Genomic DNA, 22,274 nt, shown 5'->3' with positions numbered 1-22,274 from the left:
ACTCTCTCCCTCCAATCTGATATCCAATCTTTCATCACCTAATATTTTTGTTATCCTCATAACCTTACTCTTTCCTGTATTCACTTTTAATTTTCTTCTTTTGCACACCCTACCAAATTCATCCACCAATCTCTGCAGCTTCTCTTCAGAATCTCCCAAGAGCACAGTGTCATCAGCAAAGAGCAACTGTGACAACTCCCACTTTATGTGTGATTCTTTATCTTTTAACTCCACGCCTCTTGTCAAGACCCTCGCATTTACTTCTCTTACAACCCCATCTATAAATATATTAAACAACCACGGCGACATCACACATCCCTGTCTAAGGCCTACTTTTACTGGGAAATAATTTCCCTCTTTCCTATGTACTCTAACTTGAGCCTCACTATCCTCGTAAAAACTCTTCACTGCTTTCAGTAACCTACCTCCTACACCATACACCTGCAACCTCTGCCACATTGCCCCCCTATCCACCCTGTCATACACCTTTTTCAAATCCATAAATGCCACAAAGACCTCTTTAGCCTTATCTAAATACTGTTCACTTATATGTTTCACTGTAAACACCTGGTCCACACACCCCCTACCTTTCCTAAAGCCTCCTTGTTCATCTGCTATCCTATTCTCAGTCTTACTTTTAATTCTTTCAATAATAACTTTACCATACACTTTACCAGATATACTCAACAGACTTATCCCCCTATAATTTTTGCACTCTCTTTTGTCCCCTTTGCCTTTATACAAAGGAACTATGCATGCTCTCTGCCAATCCCTAGGTACCTTACCCTCTTCCATACATTTATTAAATAATTGCACCAACCACTCCAAAACTATATCCCCACTTGCTTTTAACATTTCTATCTTTATCCCATCAATCCCGGCTGCCTTACCCCCTTTCATTTTACCTACTGCCTCACGAACTTCCCCCACACTCACAACTGGCTCTTCCTCACTCCTACAAGATGTTATTCCTCCTTGCCCTATACACGAAATCACAGCTTCCCTATCTTCATCAACATTTAACAATTCCTCAAAATATTCCCTCCATCTTCCCAATACCTCTAACTCTCCATTTAATAACTCTCCTCTCCTATTTTTAACTGACAAATCCATTTGTTCTCTAGGCTTCCTTAACTTGTTAATCTCACTCCAAAACTTTTTCTTATTTTCAACAAAATTTGTTGATAACATCTCACCCACTCTCTCATTTGCTCTCTTTTTACATTGCTTCACCACTCTCTTAACCTCTCTCTTTTTCTCCATATACTCTTCCCTCCTTGCATCACTTCTACTTTGTAAAAACTTCTCATATGCTAACTTTTTCTCCCTTACTACTCTCTTTACATCATTCCACCAATCGCTCCTCTTCCCTCCCGCACCCACTTTCCTGTAACCACAAACTTCTGCTGAACACTCTAACACTACATTTTTAAACCTACCCCATACCTCTTCGACCCCATTGCCTATGCTCTCATTAGCCCATCTATCCTCCAATAGCTGTTTATATCTTTCCCTAACGGCCTCCTCTTTTAGTTTATAAACCTTCACCTCTCTCTTCCCTGATGCTTCTATTCTCCTTGTATCCCATCTACCTTTTACTCTCAGTGTAGCTACAACTAGAAAGTGATCTGATGTATCTGTGGCCCCTCTATAAACATGTACATCCTGAAGTCTACTCAACAGTCTTTTATCTACCAATACATAATCCAACAAACTACTGTCATTTCGCCCTACATCATATCTTGTATACTTATTTATCCTCTTTTTCTTAAAATATGTATTACCTATAACTAAACCCCTTTCTATACAAAGTTCAATCAAAGGGCTCCCATTATCATTTACACCTGGCACCCCAAACTTACCTACCACACCCTCTCTAAAAGTTTCTCCTACTTTAGCATTCAGGTCCCCTACCACAATTTCTCTCTCACTTGGTTCAAAGGCTCCTATACATTCACTTAACATCTCCCAAAATCTCTCTCTCTCCTCTGCATTCCTCTCTTCTCCAGGTGCATACACGCTTATTATGACCCACTTCTCGCATCCAACCTTTACTTTAATCCACATAATTCTTGCATTTACACATTCATATTCTATTTTCTCCTTCCATAACTGATCATTCAACATTACTGCTACCCCTTCCTTTGCTCTAACTCTCTCAGATACTCCAGATTTAATCCCATTTATTTCCCCCCACCGAAACTCCCCTACCCCCTTCAACTTTGTTTCGCTTAGGGCCAGGACATCCAACTTCTTTTCATTCATAACATCAGCAATCATCTGTTTCTTGTCACCTGCACTACATCCACGCACATTCAATTATCCCAGTTTTATAAAGTTTTTCTTCTTCTCTTTTTTAGTAAATGTCTACAGGAGAAGGGGTTACTAGCCCATTGCTCCTGGCATTTTAGTCGCCTCATACGACACGCATGGCTTACGGAGGAAAGATTCTTTCCCACTTCCCCATGGACAATAGAAGAAATAAAGAAGAACAAGAGCTATGTAGAAAAAGGAGAAAAACCTAGATGTATGTATGTATATATGCATGTGCATGTCTGTGAAGTGTGACCAAAGTGTAAGTTGGAGTAGCAAGATATCCCTGTTATCTAGCGTGTTTATGAGACAGAAAAAGACACCAGCAATCCTACCATCATGCAAAACAGTTACAGGTTTCTGTTTCACAGTCATTTGGCAGGACGGTAGTACTTCCCTGGGTGGTTGCTGTCTACCAACCTACTACCTCATATATAAATATATATATATATATATATATATATATATATATATATATTTTTTTTTTTTTTTTTTTTTTTTTTCAACAAGTCGGTCGTCTCCCACCGAGGCAGGGTGACCCAAAAAAGAAAGAAAATCCCCAAAAAGAAAATACTTTCATCATCATTCAACACTTTCACCACACTCACACATTATCACTGCTTTTGCAGAGGTGCTCAGAATATAACAGTTTAGAAGCATATACGTATAGAGATACACAACATATCCCTCCAAACTGCCAATATCCCAAACCCCTCCTTTAAAGTGCAGGCATTGTACTTCCCATTTCCAGGACTCAAGTCCGACTATATGAAAATAACCGGTTTCCCTGAATCCCTTCACTAAATATTACCCTGCTCACACTCCAACAGATCGTCAGGTCCCAAGTATCATTCGTCTCCATTCACTCCTATCTAACACGCTCATGCACGCTTGCTGGAAGTCCAAGCCCCTCACCCACAAAACCTCCTTTACCCCCTCTTTCCAACCCTTTCGAGGACGACCCCTACCCCTCTTTCCTTCCCCTATAGATTTATATGCTTTCCATGTCATTCTACTTTGATCCATTCTCTCTAAATGACCAAACCACCTCAACAACCCCTCTTCTGCCCTCTGACTAATGCTTTTATTAACTCCACACCTTCTCCTAATTTCCACACTCCGAATTTTCTGCATAATATTTACACCACACATTGCCCTTAGACAGGACATCTCCACTGCCTCCAACCGTCTCCTCGCTGCTGCATTTACCACCCAAGCTTCACATCCATATAAGAGTGTTGGTACTACTATACTTTCATACATTCCCTTCTTTGCCTCCATAGATAACGTTTTTTGACTCCACATATACCTCAACGCACCACTCACCTTTTTTCCCTCATCAATTCTATGATTAACCTCATCCTTCATAAATCCATCCGCCGACACGTCAACTCCCAAGTATCTGAAAACATTCACTTCTTCCATACTCCTCCTCCCCAATTTGATATCCAATTTTTCTTTATCTAAATCATTTGATACCCTCATCACCTTACTCTTTTCTATGTTCACTTTCAACTTTCTACCTTTACACACATTCTCAAACTCATCCACTAACCTTTGCAATTTTTCTTTAGAATCTCCCATAAGCACAGTATCATCAGCAAAAAGTAACTGTGTCAATTCCCATTTTGAATTTGATTCCCCATAATTTAATCCCACCCCTCTCCCGAACACCCTAGCATTTACTTCTTTTACAACCCCATCTATAAATATATTAAACAACCATGGTGACATTACACATCCCTGTCTAAGACCTACTTTTACCGGGAAGTATTCTCCCTCTTTTCTACACACCCTAACCTGAGCCTCACTATCCTCATAAAAGCTCTTTACAGCATTTAGTAACTTACCACCTATTCCATATACTTGCAACATCTGCCACATTGCTCCTCTATCCACTCTATCATATGCCTTTTCTAAATCCATAAATGCAATAAAAACTTCCCTACCTTTATCTAAATACTGTTCACATATATGCTTCAATGTAAACACTTGATCTACACATCCCCTACCCACTCTGAAACCTCCTTGTTCGTCCGCAATTCTACATTCTGTCTTACCTCTAATTCTTTCAATTATAACCCTACCGTATACTTTTCCTGGTATACTCAGTAAACTTATTCCTCTATAATTTTTACAATCTCTTTTGTCCCCTTTCCCTTTATATAAAGGGACTATACATGCTCTCCGCCAATCCCTAGGTACCTTCCCCTCTTTCATACATTTATTAAACAAAAGTACCAACCACTCCAACACTATATCCCCCCCTGCTTTTAACATTTCTGTCATGATCCCATCAGTTCCAGCTGCTTTACCCCCTTTCATTCTACGTAATGCCTCACGTACCTCCACCACACTTACAGTCTGCTCTTCTTCACTCCTAAAAGATGGTATACCTCCCTGGCCAGTGCATGAAATTACCGCCTCCCTTTCTTACTTAACATTTAAAAGTTCCTCAAAATATTCTCGCCATCTACCTAATACCTCCCTCTCCCCATCTACTAACTCCCCTACTCTGTTTTTAACTGACAAATCCATACTTTCCCTAGGCTTTCTTAACTTGTTTAACTCACTCCAAAATTTTTTCTTATTTTCATTAAAATTTCTTGACAGTGCCTCTCCCACTCTTTCATCTGCTCTCCTTTTGCACTCTCTCACCACTCTCTTCACCTTTCTTTTACTCTCCATATACTCTGCTCTTCTTATAACACTTCTGCTTTGTAAAAACCTCTCGTAAGCTACCTTTTTCTCTTTTATCACACCCTTTACTTCATCATTCCACCAATCACTCCTCTTTCCTCCTGCCCCCACCCTCCTATAACCACAAACTTCTGCCCCACATTCTAATACTGCATTTTTAAAACTATTCCAACCCTCTTCAACCCCCCCACTACTCATCTTTGCACTAGCCCACCTTTCTGCCAATAGTCGCTTATATCTCGCCCTAACTTCCTCCTCCCTTAGTTTATACACTTTCACCTCCCTCTTACTTGTTGTTGCCACCTTCCTCTTTTCCCATCTACCTCTTACTCTAACTGTAGCTACAACTAAATAATGATCCGATATATCAGTTGCCCCTCTATAAACATGTACATCCTGGAGCCTACCCATCAACCTTTTATCCACCAATACATAATCTAACAAACTACTTTCATTACGTGCTACATCATACCTTGTATATTTATTTATCCTCTTTTTCATAAAATATGTATTACTTATTACCAAATTTCTTTCTACACATAGCTCAATTAAAGGCTCCCCATTTACATTTACCCCTGGCACCCCAAAATTACCTACTACTCCCTCCATAACATTTTTACCCACTTTAGCATTGAAATCCCCAACCACCATTACTCTCACACTTGATTCAAAACTCCCCACGCATTCACTCAACATTTCCCAGAATCTCTCTCTCTCCTCTACACTTCTCTCTTCTCCAGGTGCATACACGCTTACTATAACCCACTTTTCACATCCAATCTTTATTTTACTCCACATAATCCTTGAATTTATACATTTGTAGTCCCTCTTTTCCTGCCATAGCTTATCCTTCAACATTATTGCTACTCCTTCTTTAGCTCTAACTCTATTTGAAACCCCTGACCTAATCCCATTTATTCCTCTCCATTGAAACTCTCCCACCCCCTTCAGCTTTGTTTCACTTAAAGCCAGGACATCCAGTTTCTTCTCATTCATAACATCCACAATCATCTCTTTCTTATCATTTGCACAACATCCACGCACATTCAGACTTCCCACTTTGACAATTTTCTTCTTCTTATTCTTTTTAGTAATCTTTACAGGAAAAGGGGTTACTAGCCCATTGTTCCCGGCATTTTAGTTGACTTTTACAACACGCATGGCTTACGGAGGAAAGATTCTTATTCCACTTCCCCATGGATATAAAAGGAAAAGTAATAAGACCAAGAACTATTAAGATAAAATCAAAGAAAACTCAGATGAGTGTGTATAAATAAACGTGTCCATGTATGTGTAGTGTGACCTAAGTGTAAGTAGAAGTAGCAAGACGTACCTGTAATCTTGCATATTTATGAGACAGACAAAAGACACCAGCAATCCTACCATCATGTAAAACAATTACAGGCTTACGTTTTACACTCACTTGGCAGGACGGTAGTACCTCCCTGGGTGGTTGCTGTCTACCAACCTACTACACTTATATATATATATATATATATATATATATATATATATATGTATGTATATATATATATATATATTAAAGGTAGTAGGTTGGTAGACAGAAACCACCCAGGGTGATACTACCGTCCTGCCAAGTGAGTGTAAAACGAAACCTGTGATTGTTTTACATGATGGTAGGATTGCTGATGTCTTTTGTCTGTCTCATAAATATGCAAGATTACAGGCATGTCTTGCTACTTCTACTTACACTTAGGTCACACTACACATACATGTACAAGCATATGTATACACACCCCTCTGGGTTTTCTTCTATTTTCTTACTAGCTCTTGTTCTTGTTTATTTCCTCTTATCTCCATGGGGAAGTGGAACAGAATTCTTCCTCCGTAAGCTATGCGTGTTGTAAGAGGCGACTAAAATGCCAGGAGCAAGGGGCTAGTAACCCCTTCTCCTGTATATATTACTAAATGTGAAAGGAGAAACTTTTGTTTTTCCTTTTGGGCCACCCTGCCTTGGTGGGATACGGCCGATGTGTTGAAAGAAAGAAAGAAGATATATATATATATATATATATATATATATATATATATGTAGTAGGTTGGTAGACAGCAACCACCCAGGGAGGTACTACCGTCCTGCCAAGTGAGTGTAAAACGAAAGCCTGTAATTGTTTTACATGATGGTAGGATTGCTGGTGTCTTTTGTCTGTCTCATAAATATGCAAGATTTCAGGTACATCTTGCTACTTCTACTTACACTTAGGTCACACTACATATACATGTACAAGCATATGTATACACACCCCTCTGGGTTTTCTTCTATTTTCTTACTAGCTCTTGTTCTTGTTTATTTCCTCTTATCTCCATGGGGAAGTGGAACAGAATTCTTCCTCCGTAAGCTATGCGTGTTGTAAGAGGCGACTAAAATGCCAGGAGCAAGGGGCTAGTAACCCCTTCTCCTGTATATATTACTAAATGTGAAAAGAGAAACTTTTGTTTTTCCTTTTGGGCCACCCCGCCTCGGTGGGATACGGCTGGTGTGTTGAAAGAAAGAAAGATATACATATATATATATATATATGTATATGTATGTAGTAGGTTGGTAGACAGCAACCGCCCAGGGAGGTACTACCGTCCTGCCAAGTGAGTGTAAAACGAAAGCCTGTAATTGTTTTACATGATGGTAGGATTGCTGGTGTCTTTTGTCTGTCTCATAAATATGCAAGATTACAGGTACGTCTTGCTACTTCTACTTACACTTAGGTCACAATACACATACATGTACATGTTTATTTATACATACTCATCTGAGTTTTCTTTGATTTTATCTTAATAGTTCTTGGTCTTATTACTTTTCCTTTTATATCCATGGGGAAGTGGAATAAGAATCTTTCCTCCGTAAGCCATGCGTGTTGTAAAACTCAACTAAAATGCCGGGAACAATGGGCTAGTAACCCCTTTTCCTGTAAAGATTACTAAAAAGAATAAGAAGAAGAAAATTGTCAAAGTGGGAAGTCTGAATGTGCATGGATGTTGTGCAAATGATAAGAAAGAGATGATTGTGGATGTTATGAATGAGAAGAAACTGGATGTCCTGGCTTTAAGTGAAACAAAGCTGAAGGGGGTGGGAGAGTTTCAATGAAGAGGAATAAATGGGATTAGGTCAGGGGTTTCAAATAGAGTTAGAGCTAAAGAAGGAGTAGCAATAATGTTGAAGGATAAGCTATGGCAGGAAAAGAGGGACTACAAATGCATAAATTCAAGGATTATGTGGAGTAAAATAAAGATTGGATGTGAAAAGTGGGTTATAGTAAGCATATATGCACCTGGAGAAAAGAGAAGTGTAGAGGAGAGAGAGAGATTCTGGGAAATGTTGAGTGAATGCGTGGGGAGTTTTGAATCAAGTGTGAGAGTAATGGTGGTTGGGGATTTCAATGCTAAAGTGGGTAAAAATGTTATGGAGGGAGTAGTAGGTAAATTTGGGGTGCCAGGGGTAAATGTAAATGGGGAGCCTTTAATTGAGCTATGTGTAGAAAGATATTTGGTAATAAGTAATACATATTTTATGAAAAAGAAGATAAATAAATATACAAGGTATGATGTAGCACGTAATGAAAGTAATTTGTTAGATTATGTATTGGTGGATAAAAGGTTGATGGGTAGGCTCCAAGATGTACGTTTATAGAGGGGCAACTGATATATCAGATCATTATTTAGTTGTAGCTACAGTTAGAGTAAGAGGTAGATTGGAAAAGAGGAAGGTGGAAACAACAAGTAAGAGGGAGGTGAAAGTGTATAAACTAAGGGAGGAGGAAGTTCGGGCGAGATATAAGCGACTATTGGCAGAAAGGTGGGCTAGTGCAAAGATGAGTAGTGGGGGGGTTGAAGAGGGTTGGAATAGTTTTAAAAATGCAGTATTAGAATGTGGGGCAGAAGTTAGTAGTTATAGGAGGGTGGGGGCAGGAGGAAAGAGGAGTGATTGGTGGAATGAAGAAGTAAAGGGTGTGATAAAAGAGAAAAAGGTAGCTTACGAGAGGTTTTTACAAAGCAGAAGTGTTATAAGAAGAGCAGAGTATATGGAGAGTAAAAGAAAGGTGTAGAGAGTGGTGAGAGAGTGCAAAAGGAGAGCAGATGAAAGAGTGGGAGAGGCACTGTCAAGAAATTTTAATGAAAATAAGAAAAAATTTTGGAGTGAGTTAAACAAGTTAAGAAAGCCTAGGGAAAGTATGGATTTGTCCGTTAAAAACAGAGTGGGGGAGTTAGTAGATGGGGAGAGGGAGGTATTAGGTAGATGGCGAGAATATTTTGAGGAACTTTTAAATGTTGAGGAAGAAAGGGAGGCGGTAATTTCATGCACTGGCCAGGGAGGTATACTATCTTTTAGGAGTGAAGAAAAGCAGAATGTAAGTGTGGTGGAGGTACGTGAGGCATTACGTAGAATGAAAGGGGGTAAAGCAGCTGGAACTGATGGGATCATGACAGAAATGTTAAAAGCAGGGGGGAATATAGTGTTTTAGTGGTTGGTACTTTTGTTTAATAAATGTATGAAAGAGGGGAAGGTACCTAGGGATTGGCGGAGAGCATGTATAGTCCCTTTATATAAAGGGAAAGGGGACAAAAGAGATTGTAAAAATTATAGAGGAATAAGTTTACTGAGTATACCAGGAAAAGTATACGGTAGAGTTATAATTGAAAGAATTAAGAGGTAAGACAGAATGTAGAATTGCGGATGAGCAAGGAGGCTTCAGAGTGGGTAGGGGATGTGTAGATCAAGTGTTTACATTGAAGCATATATGTGAACAGTATTTAGATAAAGGTAGGGAAGTTTTTATTGCATTTATGGATTTAGAAAAGGCATATGATAGAGTGGATAGAGGAGCAATGTGGCAGATGTTGCAAGTTTATGGAATAGGTGGTAAGTTACTAAATGCTGTAAAGAGCTTTTATGAGGATAGTAAGGCTCAGGTTAGGGTGTGTAGAAGAGAGGGAGAATACTTCCCGGTAAAAGTAGGTCTTAGACAGGGATGTGTAATGTCACCATGGTTGTTTAATATATTTATAGATGGGGTTGTAAAAGAAGTAAATGCTAGGGTGTTCGGGAGAGGGGTGGGATTAAATTATGGGGAATCAAATTCAAAATTGGAATTGACACAGTTACTTTTTGCTGATGATACTGTGCTTATGGGAGATTCTAAAGAAAAATTGCAAAGGTTAGTGGATGAGTTTGGGAATGTGTGTAAAGGTAGAAAGTTGAAAGTGAACATAGAAAAGAGTAAGGTGATGAGGGTGTCAAATGATTTAGATAAAGAAAAATTGGATGTCAAATTGGGGAGGAGGAGTATGGAAGAAGTGAATGTTTTCAGATACTTGGGAGTTGACGTGTCGGCGGATGGATTTATGAAGGATGAGGTTAATCATAGAATTGACGAGGGAAAAAAGGTGAGTGGTGCGTTGAGGTATATGTGGAGTCAAAAAACGTTATCTATGGAGGCAAAGAAGGGAATGTATGAAAGTATAGTAGTACCAACACTCTTATATGGGTGTGAAGCTTGGGTGGTAAATGCAGCAGCGAGGAGACGGTTGGAGGCAGTGGAGATGTCCTGTTTAACCCTTCATCGCGCAAGGGGTCCGAAAATTTGAAATTCGAACTGAACTCCCTATGGTGGATAGAGTAACTCAATACAAGGTCACTGATCCCATATAAATTGATTTCTGATGGTTAGTTTTCGAGCAATTGCCAATCTCCGAAGACCGAAAATATTAGGCCGCCCCCGACAAAGTGATTAAAAAATTCTATGTTGCAAACTTGCAATTGTTAATAAAACACACCAAAACAATTTTTTAAATTTAATATACAAACAGACAATATAAAAAACATAAATGGAACTTGTATCAAAACATTTTTTAATTGTTACAAAAATATAAAAAGGAAGCAAATATCAACAATGCCAAATTGCAAAGTGATGCAAGTTTCAATCCCTATATTCCTGAGATTCATTTGGAAGACCAATGATTCTATATTGCTAATTGGCAAGATGGAAGTCTGTGAAACAATTTCTATCAGTCTTTATGCACAGATTTACTTTGCATACACTACAGACGAATGACGATGTTACCGTTTTTTTCGAGGTGCTGCAATACTTGCAAGTAAACGGCCTTTGCCCTGCCATTGGGAAGTGCATTAGAGTAATGTCTTTCCTAACACTGTCATCAGGCATTTCTGTACGTGTTCCCCTCCCAGGTTTCACTATGCCAACACCATTGGAAGTACATGGTGAATTAGTTGGTGAAGGTCTTGGAGTTGTTCTTAGGCTGCTCCCTCTAAGGTTTTGTCCTTTAGACCTTGCAATTTCAGAGATAGAATTCCTGAAATACTTCAGTTGCATACACTTTTGCTTTATTGCTCGAGAATCACGGCAATAAAGCACCCATGCATTCACAACAGCAAGATCAATAATATAGGCAAATAGCCGCATGTACCAACGTTTTGATTTCATTGGTGTTTTGTAGAGATGCACCAACATGTTGCTTTTGTCAATACCTCCCATGTTTGCATTATAGTTCTTGATGACTGCAGGGCACGATATTTTCTCTTTCCTCTTTGTACCCTTGTTATATCTCTCAACAAGACTCATGGGCTCGACCCCAATATCAGTTGTCACTAAAGTCACAACTTTGGTGTCCTTCCATCGTACAACAAGGACACCATCATTGTTGTTGAAGCAAAAATTGCCCCTGACCACACTGTTTTTTTCCATTTGTTTGATAGGCACCAGATGTGGCTTACCACATCTATTGTCACGTACTGTTCCAGTGTATCTGCAGTTATACTTATCTCTTAGTAGCTTGACCAAAGGCATACTTGAAAAGAAATTGTCAGCATAGATTGCTGATGTGTTTGTCTTGTTCATAGTTTGTGCAAGTACCAGAACAATCTTTGTACTTATTGGAAGTTTAGATTCTTCCTGTGGCAGCTGTATGGGATGTGTGTCAAAAGTTGTTGTGCCTTGATACATGAGTATATCATGTATGAGTCCATCTTGACTTGCACGACAAAAAAGTTTGAAACCCCACTTATCTGGTTTTGTTTTGATGTACTGCCTTAGGTTTCCAGCAGTTTTACCCTTGAAACCAACCATGACTTCATCAATAGATTGCTTGGGTGTAGCTGGAATTTTCAAGCAAGCATTAGTTAGTTCAGTGTAAAGAGGCCTTACTTTGTAGAATCTGTCATTATCCTTTTTTGTGTTGTCATTGAAATGAATATGACTTCTAAGGTACCTAAACCTCTTAGACGCCATGCTATCTGCAACCTGTTGGCTCCTAAAAGCAGCTTTCCAATAGTCTTCGAGGGATGGTAGTGAATTAATACCCATGAACAACAAAATACCTATGAACCTCATGATCTCTTCAGAATCTGTTGAAAAAGTACTATTTACGTCTTGTTGCCTTGTATACAAATTTGTTTGATATGCTATGTTATCTATCATGGCTGGAGTAACGAACATACGAAAATACTCATATGGAGACCTAATTGCAAGAGGCTTTTCATGTTCATATGCCGGCAAAGGATCATTTTCAATGTCATCTACGGTCCACTCAGATGAAACTTGAAGAGCAATATTCTCATGGATCTCTTCCTCATCCGGGTATTCCTCAATCCTAAAAGTTTTCTTTTTCCTCATTACTTTCTGCTTTTTGGCTGGCCTTTCTTCCCTTTCTTCCTCCTCATCATCAGTTGACATCTCTGCATCCTGTGCATCCGGTGGCAAGTATTCATCACCACTATCCAGCAATTCTGGTTCGTCTACCTCTGGTTCCGAGTCACTGTCTTCAGAAACGCAGATATACCTCGACCTGCTGGTCGACTGCTCCCCATAAAACAGCCTCTCATGGAACTGGAAGGACAATAGAAACCTCCTGTATAAATCCAGACCACTACAGAGTTCATATATGCAATTGAAAATTTTTTATAAATATTTATTTGACTAAAATTGGACATTCCCGGAAACTCGCGCAATACCGAAATAATTCGGACTAAAATGCTTGCACTTTTTTCAACTGCATGCTACACTCATATTATGCTTCACACGGACTTTAGGTATATATCAAAATATGCCTAAACTATTCATGTAAGCACTAAACACAACAATCAGTACTTACCGACATTGTAGAATGTATAATCCAAGAGTAGATTAGCAAGGGTGGAGGGAAAAATGCGCGTGTGTTCGAAGCCAAGCCGCTAGTGTTTATATTTTGATCTCTCAACCAATGGGAAGGCGGCAGAAGCGAACTGTACTTAGCTGAAGAGACTCAGGGAAGGCTTGTGATTGGTTGGAACTAAAGAACGGGAAGCTGGCCGCGCGGGGCGCGAAGTATGACACGAGCCAAAAACACGTAATCAATACCGAATTTTTTCGGCCCAACACGATAAAGGGTTAAGGGCAATGTGTGGTGTAAATATTATGCAGAAAATTCGGAGTGTGGAAATTAGGAGAAGGTGTGGAGTTAATAAAAGTATTAGTCAGAGGGCAGAAGAGGGGTTGTTGAGGTGGTTTGGTCATTTAGAGAGAATGGATCAAAGTAGAATGACATGGAAAGCATATAAATCCATAGGGGAAGGAAGGCGGGGTAGGGGTCGTCCTCGAAAGGGTTGGAGAGAGGGGGTAAAGGAGGTTTTGTGGGTAAGGGGCTTGGACTTCCAGTAAGCGTGCGTGAGCGTGTTAGATAGGAGTGAATGGAGACGAATGGTACTTGGGACCTGACGATCTGTTGGAGTGTGAGCAGGGTAATATTTAGTGAAGGGATTCAGGGAAACCGGTTATTTTCATATAGTCGGACTTGAGTCCTGGAAATGGGAAGTACAATGCCTGCACTTTAAAGGAGGGGTTTGGGATATTGGCAGTTTGGAGGGATATGTTGTGTATCTTTATATGTGTATGCTTCTAGACTGTTGTATTCGGAGCACCTCTGCAAAAACAGTGATAATGTGCGAGTGTGGTGAAAGTGTTGAATGATGATGAAAGTATTTTCTTTTTGGGGATTTTCTTTCTTTTTTGGGTCACCCTGCCTCGGTGGGAGACGGCCGACTTGTTGAAAAAAAAAAATATATATATATATACATATATTTATATATACATATATGTATATATATATACATATATATATATATATACATATATATATATATATACATATATATATATATACATATATATATATATACATATATATATATATATATATATATATATATATATATATATATTTTTTTTTTTTTTTTTTTTTTCAACAAGTCGGCCGTCTCCCACCGAGGCAGGGTGACCCAAAAAAGAAAGAAAATCCCCAAAAAGAAAATACTTTCATCATCATTCAACACTTTCACCACACTCGCACATTATCACTGTTTTTGCAGAGGTGCTCAGAATACAACAGTCTAGAAGCATACACATATAAAGATACACAACATATCCCTCCAAACTGCCAATATCCCAAACCCCTCCTTTAAAGTGCAGGCATTGTACTTCCCATTTCCAGGACTCAAGTCCGACTATATGAAAATAACCGGTTTCCCTGAATCCCTTCACTAAATATTACCCTGCTCACACTCCAACAGATCGTCAGGTCCCAAGTACCATTCATCTCCATTCACTCCTATCTAACACGCTCACGCACGCTTGCTGGAAGTCCAAGCCCCTTACCCACAAAACCTCCTTTACCCCCTCTCTCCAACCCTTTCGAGGACGACCCCTACCCCGCCTTCCTTCCCCTATAGATTTAAATGCTCTCCATGTCATTCTACTTTGATCCATTCTCTCTTAATGACCAAACCACCTCAACAACCCCTCTTCAGCGCTCTGACTAATACTTTTATTAACTCCACACCTTCTCCTAATTTCCACACTCTGAATTTTTACAATTTTCTTCTTCTTATTCTTTTTAGTAATCTTTACAGGAAAAGTGGTTACTAGCCCATTATTTCCGGCTTTTTAGTTGACTTTTACAACACGCATGGCTTGCGGAGGAAAGATTCTTATTCCACTTCCCCATGGATAATATATATATATATATATATATATATATATATATATATATATATATATATATATATATATATATAGTATATATATATATATATATATATATATATATTTATATATATATATATATATATATATATATATATATATATTTATATATATATATGTATATATTATATATATATATGTATATATTATATATATATATATATATATAATATATATATATATATATATATATATATATATTTATATATTTTTTTTTTTTTTTTTTTTTTTCAACAAGTCGGCCGTCTCCCACCGGGGCAGGGTGACCCAAAAAAGAAAGAAAATCCCCAAAAAGAAAATACTTTCATCATCATTCAACACTTTCACCACACTCGCACATTATCACTGTTTTTGCAGAGGTGCCCAGAATACAACAGTCTAGAAGCATAAACATATAAAGATACACAACATATCCCTCCAAACTGCCAATATCCCAAACCCCTCCTTTAAAGTGCAGGCATTGTACTTCCCATTTCCAGGACTCAAGTCCGACTATATGAAAATAACCGGTGCCTTAAGAATCCCTTCACTAAACATTACCCTCGCTCCTCCAACACCTCGTCAGGACCCAAGTACCAGGTTCCCGCGCTCCATTCACGCCTGACCACCCTAGCTAACAGCCACGACGCCTGTTCAAGTTCAAGCTGGAAGTTCCATTGCACCTACCACATCCTCCTACCCCTTCCTCTCTGGGAACCCCCTTTCGGTGAGGGCTAATTTCACCCTACCCCGCCTTCCTTCCCTCCACAGACGATATGCTTTCCATGTCATTCTACCTGTGATCCATTCCTCCAAATGACAAAATCAGCCTAAACCAACCCTCAACAACCCCTCTTCACCTGCTCCTCTCCGATCATCAACTTACTTTATTAACTCACCACCTTCTCCTAATTCTCCCACACATTCCGAACTTTTCGCATAACAATGCACACCACAACACGCCCTTAAACAGGACATTGCTAAATGCCAATCGCCTCCCTAACCGCTAAGCCGAGATACCTCACTGCATTTCCACCCAACACACTCACATAAGAGCAAGCGGGTTTCTAAGCCATTATAGCTTTCAGCAGCCATTCCTTCCCTTTTCTGCCTCCATAGATAACGTTTTGACTCCACATATGACCTCAACGCACCACCTCACCTTTTTCCTCCCTCATCAACCTTCTATGGATTAACCTCATCCTTCATAAACTCCATCCGCCCGACCACGTCCAACTTCCAAGCATTCGAAAACACTTCCACTTCTTCCATACTTCTCCTCCTCCCCAACTTTGATATCCAATTTTTCTTTATTCTAAAATCAGCTTTGACACCCTCATCATCCTTACCTCTCGATGACCACTTCCAACTCTTACCTTTTACAACATTTCCCTTAAACTCATCCACTAGCAACCTTTTGCAATTTTCTTTCAGAATCTCCCATAACTGCAACAGGTATCAATGTTAAAAGTAACCTTATCAAATTCCATTTTTGAAGTTGATTCCCCATAATTTCAATCCCACCCCCATTCTCCCCCGACACCTTAGCATTTACTTCCTTTACTTTATCTATAAATATACAAACAATTCCATGGTGACATTACACATCCCTCTCAGTTCAATGACCTACTTTTACCGGGAAAGTAAGATCTCCCTTCTCTTTCTACACACCACCCCTAACCTGAGTCCTCCACTATTCCCCTCATAAAATCTTCTATACAGCATTTAACTGAACACACCTCATTCATATACTTGTCTTAAGCATGCCACCCATTGCTCCTCTTCATTCCACTCCTAGTCATATGCCTTTTCATTCATCCAGTAAGGGTCAAATAAAAACTTTCCTACCTCTTATTCTAAATACTATTCACCAGATATGCAGCTTCAATGTAAACACACCTGAGCTCACACATCCCCTCACCCACCTTAAAACCAAGCCTTGCTCATTCCATCCCATCCTCACATTCTTACTGTCCTTACCTCCTAATTCTTTCAATTATAACCTCAGTCAGAGACACTTCTTTTCCTGGCATACTCAGCTTAGCTTGTTCCTCCATACCTAATTTTACAGTCTTCTTTATTACCCCACTCCTATATAAAGGGGACTATACATGCTCTCTGCCAATCCTCAGGTAGTCCTTCCCTCTTTCATACATTTATTTATTAAAACAGTACCAACCCACTCCAACAGCTATATCCCCCTGCTTTTAACATTTCTGTCATGATCCCATCAAGTTCCAGCTGTTAAACTACCCCCCTCTACCTTTTACGAATAATGCCTCCACGCATTCCTCCCCCACACTTACCATCTTCTGCTCTCTTCTTCACTCCTAAAAGATGGTAGCATACCTCCCCTGAACCAGTGCATGAAAATTCACCGCCCTGATCCTTCTTCAACATTTAGCACCTTCCGGTAACACTGCCATCACCATCTTCCCAACACCTTCACCATCTTCCCCATCCTGAGCCATTAACTCCCCTCACTCTATTTTTAACTGACAAATCCATATTTCTTCTCCTGTAGGCTTTCTTAACTTGTTTAACTCACTCAAAAGTTTTTTCTTATTTTCATTAAAATTTTCTTGACAGTGCCTCTCCCACCTATCATTCTACTCTCCTTTTTGCACTCCTCTCACCCACCTCTTCCTTTATACCTACTTCCATATAGCTTCAAGCTCTTGCCTATAACTTCACTCGCTTTTTGTAAAAACCTTCATAAGCATAGCCTTTTCCTCTTTTTATCACTCACCCTACTTTCATTCATTCCGACCAATCACTTCCTTCTTTTCTCCTGCCTCGCCCCACCCTCCTTCATTAACCACAAACTTCTGCCCCAGCATTCAATAATTGCCTAATAATGTAATTTTAAAATTATTCCAAGCCCTTCCTTTCAACCCCCCACTTCACTACCATCTTTTGCACTTACAGCCCACCTTTTTTCGTTAACCAATAGTGTCGCCCCAGAGCTCACGAACCGGTTCCCTTCCGCCCTTTAGCGAGTAGCATATTTTTCACCTCCCTCTTACATTTTCGTTGCCACGCCACCTTCCTCCTCCCATCCTACCTCCTTACTCCTAACCGTAGTTAGGCTAACCAGTAACTGATAACCGATCCATTATCAGCTTGCCCCTCTATAAACATGTACATCTCCTGGAAGCCTACCATCCGGAACCCTTTTATTCACCAACACATGACCTCAATCAAACTACTTTCATTTACGCATTACATCATACCTTGCATAGCTTATTTTATATCTTTCATAAAATATGTACGCCACCTTATTACCAAATTTCTTTCTACACATAGCTCAATTGTTGAAAAGGCTCTCCCCATTTACATTTTACCCCTGAGGCACCTCAAATCAGAGAATTTACCTTACCTACTAATCCATAACATACCCACTTTGAGCATTAAAATCCCCAATCCAACCATTACTCACATGATTCCTGACTAAAATTCCCCCATCGCATTCAGCTCCAACTGTCCCATCGTCTCTTCTCTCCTCTTACACACACTTCTTTCTCCAGGTGGCACACACGCTTAGTTATAACCCACTTTTCACATCAATCCTTTTTATTTTTACTCCACACAATCCCTTGAAATTAGCCATACAAGTCCCTCGCCTTGCAATATGCTTTATCTCAACCATTCATTACTAGATACCCTTTCTTTAGTTTTCCAATCCTTATAAGCTCCTATGATCCCTGGACCTAATCCCGAGTTTATTCCTCTCACTGAAACTTCTTCCTACCCCTTTCTGAGCTTTGTTTCACTTTTAAGCCAGGTACATCTAGCTTCTTTTTCTCATTCCATAACATCCACAATCAATCATCTTTCTTATCAGCTCCGCACAACACTACCGCATTGGATATAAAAGGAAAATTAATAAGACCAAGAACTATTAAGATAAAATCAAAGAAAACTCAGATGAGTGTGTATAAATAAATGTGTACATGTATGTGTAGTGTGACCTAAGTGTAAGTAGAAGTAGCAAGACATGCCTGTAATCTTGCATATTTATGAGACAGACAAAAGACATCAGCAATCCTACCATCATGTAAAACAATCACAGGCTTCGTTTTACACTCACTTGGCAGGACGGTAGTACCTCCCTGGGTGGTTGCTGTCTACCAACCTACTACCTATATATATATATATATATATATATATATATATATATATAATTGTTTTACATGATGGTAGGATTGCTGGTGTGTTTTTGTCTGTCTCATAAATATGCAGGATTACAGGTATGTCTTACTACTTCTACTTACACTAAGGTCACACTACACATACATGTACACGTTTATTTATACACACTCATCTGAGTTTTCTTTGATGTTATCTTAATATTTCTTGGTCTTATTACTTTTCCTTTTATATCCATGGGGAAGTGGAATAAGAATCTTTCCTCCGTAAGCCATGCGTGTTGTAAAAGTCAACTAAAATACCGGGAACCATGGGCTAGTAACCCCTTTTCCTGTAAAGATTACTAAAAAGAATAAGAAGAAAATTGTCAAAGTGGGAAGTCTGAATGTGCGTGGATGTTGTGCAAATGATAAGAAAGAGATGATTGTGGATGTTATGAATGAGAAGAAGCTGGATGTTCTGGCTTTAAGTGAAACAAAGCTGAAGGGGGTGGGAGAGTTTCAGTGGAGAGGAATAAATTGGATTAGGTCAGGGGTTTCAAATAGAGTTAGAGCTAAAGAAGGAGTAGCAATAATGTTGAAGGATAAGCTATGGCAGGAAAGAGGGACTATAAATGTATTAATTCAAGGATTATGTGGAGTAAAATAAAGGTTGGATGTGAAAAGTGGATTATAGTAAGTGTATATGCACCTGGAGAAGAGAGAAGTGTAGAAGAGAGAGAGAAATTTTGGGAAATGTTGAGTGAATGCGTGGGGTGTTTTGAACCAAGTGTGAGAGTACTTGTGGTTGGGGATTTCAATGCTAAAGTGGGTAAAAATGTTGTGGAGGGAGTAGTAGGTAAATTTGGGGTGCCAGGGGTAAATGAAAATGGGGAGCCTTTAATTGAGCTGTGCATATGAAGAGGTTTGGTAATAAGTAATATATATTGTATAAAAAAAGAGGATAAATAAATATACAAGGTATGATATAGCATGTAATGAAAGTAGTTTGTTAGATTATGTATTGGTGGATAAAAGGTTGATGGGTAGGCTCCAGGATGTACATGTTTATAGAGGGGCAACTGATACATCAGATCATTATTTAGTTGTAGCTACAGTTAGAGTAAGAGGTAGATGGGACAAGAGGAAAATGGCAACAACAAGTAAGAGAGAGGTGAAAGTGTATAAACTAAGGGAGGAGGAAGTTCGGGTGATATATAAGCAACTATTGGCAGAAAGATGGGCTAGTGCAAGTATGAATAGTGGGGAGGTTGAAGAGGGTTGTAATAGTTTTAAAAATACAGTATTAGAATGTGGGGCAGAAGTTTGTGGTTATAGGAGAGTTGGGGCAGGAGGAAAGAGGAGTGATTGGTTGAATGATGAAGTAAAGGGTGTGATAAAAGAGAAAAAGTTAGCTTATGAGAGGTTTTTACAAAGCAGAAGTGTTATAAGAAGAGCAGAGTATATGGAGAGTAAAAGAAATGTGAAGAGAGTGGTGAGAGAGTGCAAAAGGAGAACAAGATAGAGTGGGAGAAGCACTGTCAAGAAATTTTAATGAAAATAAGAAAAAAAATTTGGAGTGAAACAAGTTAAGAAAGCCTAGGGAACGAATGGATTTGTCAGTTAAAAACGGAGTAGGGGAGTTAGTAGATGGGGAGATGGAGGTATTGAGTAGATGGTGGGAATATTTTGAGGAACTTTTAAATGTAGACGTAGAAAGGGAGGTGGTAATTTCATGCATTGGCCAGGGATGTATACCATTTTTTAGGTGTGAAAAAGAGCAGGATGCGAGTGTGGGGGAGGTGCGTGAGGTATTACATTGAATGAAAGGGGGTAAAGCAGCTGGAACTGACAGGATCATGACAGAAATGTTAAAAGCAGGGGGGGGGACATAGTGTTAAGAGTGGTTGGTATTTTTGTTTAATAAATGTATGAAAGAGGGTAAGGTACCTAGGGATTGGCAGAGAACATGTATAGTTCCTTTATGTACAGGGAAGGGGGACAAAAGAGATAGTAAAAATTATAGAGGAATAAGTTTACTGAGTAAACCAGGAAAAGTGTACGGTAGGGTTATAATTGAAAGAATTAGAGGTAAGACAGAATGTAGGATTGCAGATGAGCAAGGAGGTTTCAGAGTTGGTAGGGGATGTGTAGATCAAGTGTTTACATTGAAGCATATATGTGAACAGTATTTAGATAAAGGTAGGGAAGTTTTCATTGCATTTATGGATTTAGAAAAGGCATATGATGGAGTGGGTAAGGGAGCAATGTGGCAGATGTTGCAAGTATATGGAATAGGTGGTAAGTTACTAAATGCTGTAAATAGTTTTTATGAGGATAGTGAGGCTCAGGTTAGAGTGTGTAGAAGAGAGGGAGACTACTTCCCAGTAAAAGTGGGTCTTAGAAAGGGATGTGTAATGTCACCATGGTTATTTAATATATTTATAGATGGGGTTGTAAAAGAAGTAAATGCTGGGGTTTTTGGGAGAGGGGTGGGATTAAATTATGGGGAATCAAATACAAAATGGGAATTGACACAGTTACTTTTTGCTGATGATACTGTGCTTATGGGAGATTCTAAAGAAAAATTGCAAAGGTTAGTGGATGAGTTTGGGAATGTGTGTAAAGGTAGAAAGTTGAAAGTGAACATAGAAAAGAGTAAGGTGATGAGGGTATCAAATGATTTAGATAAAGAAAAATTGGATATCAAATTGGAGAGGGGTATGGAAGAAGTGATTGTTTTCAGATATTTGAGAGTTGACGTTTCAGCAGATGGATTTATGAATGATGAGGTTAATCATAGAATTGATGAAGGAAGAAAGGTGAGTGGTGCGTTGAGGTATATGTAGAGACAAAAAACGTTATCTATGGAGGCAAAGAAGGGAATGTATGAAGGTATAGTGGTACCAACACTTATATGGATGTGAAGCTTGGGTTGTAAATGCTGTAGCGAGGAGACGGTTGGAGGCAGTGGAGATATCCTGTCTAATGGCAATCAATGTGTGGTGTAAATATTATGCAGAAAATTCGGAGTGTGGAAATTAGGAGAAGGTGTGGAGTTAATAAAAGTATTAGCCAGAGTGCTGAAGAGGGGTTGTTGAGAGAG

The 22,274-nt window shown here is 39.1% G+C and overlaps 1 protein-coding gene and 1 long non-coding RNA gene across 6 annotated transcripts in view; one reads left to right on the top strand and one right to left on the bottom strand.

Moving 5' to 3' along the window:
- The window catches only part of LOC128694648 (uncharacterized), a 78,134-nt gene that overhangs the window by 24,273 nt on the left and 31,587 nt on the right, over positions 1–22,274 (top strand). The window lies entirely within an intron of this gene.
- LOC138854184 (uncharacterized) overlaps positions 567–22,274 on the bottom strand; it is a 161,870-nt gene continuing 140,162 nt past the window's right edge. The window contains exon 2 of the long non-coding RNA XR_011393404.1: positions 567–780. This is a non-coding gene — a long non-coding RNA (uncharacterized lncRNA). The remainder of the gene's footprint in view (positions 781–22,274) is intronic.

This window comes from Cherax quadricarinatus, chromosome 51 (genome assembly GCF_038502225.1).
Source record: "Cherax quadricarinatus isolate ZL_2023a chromosome 51, ASM3850222v1, whole genome shotgun sequence".
Lineage (NCBI taxonomy): Eukaryota > Metazoa > Arthropoda > Malacostraca > Decapoda > Parastacidae > Cherax > Cherax quadricarinatus.
Note: the sequence above shows the minus strand (reverse complement) of the source record. Positions and strands in the feature narration are given on the sequence as shown.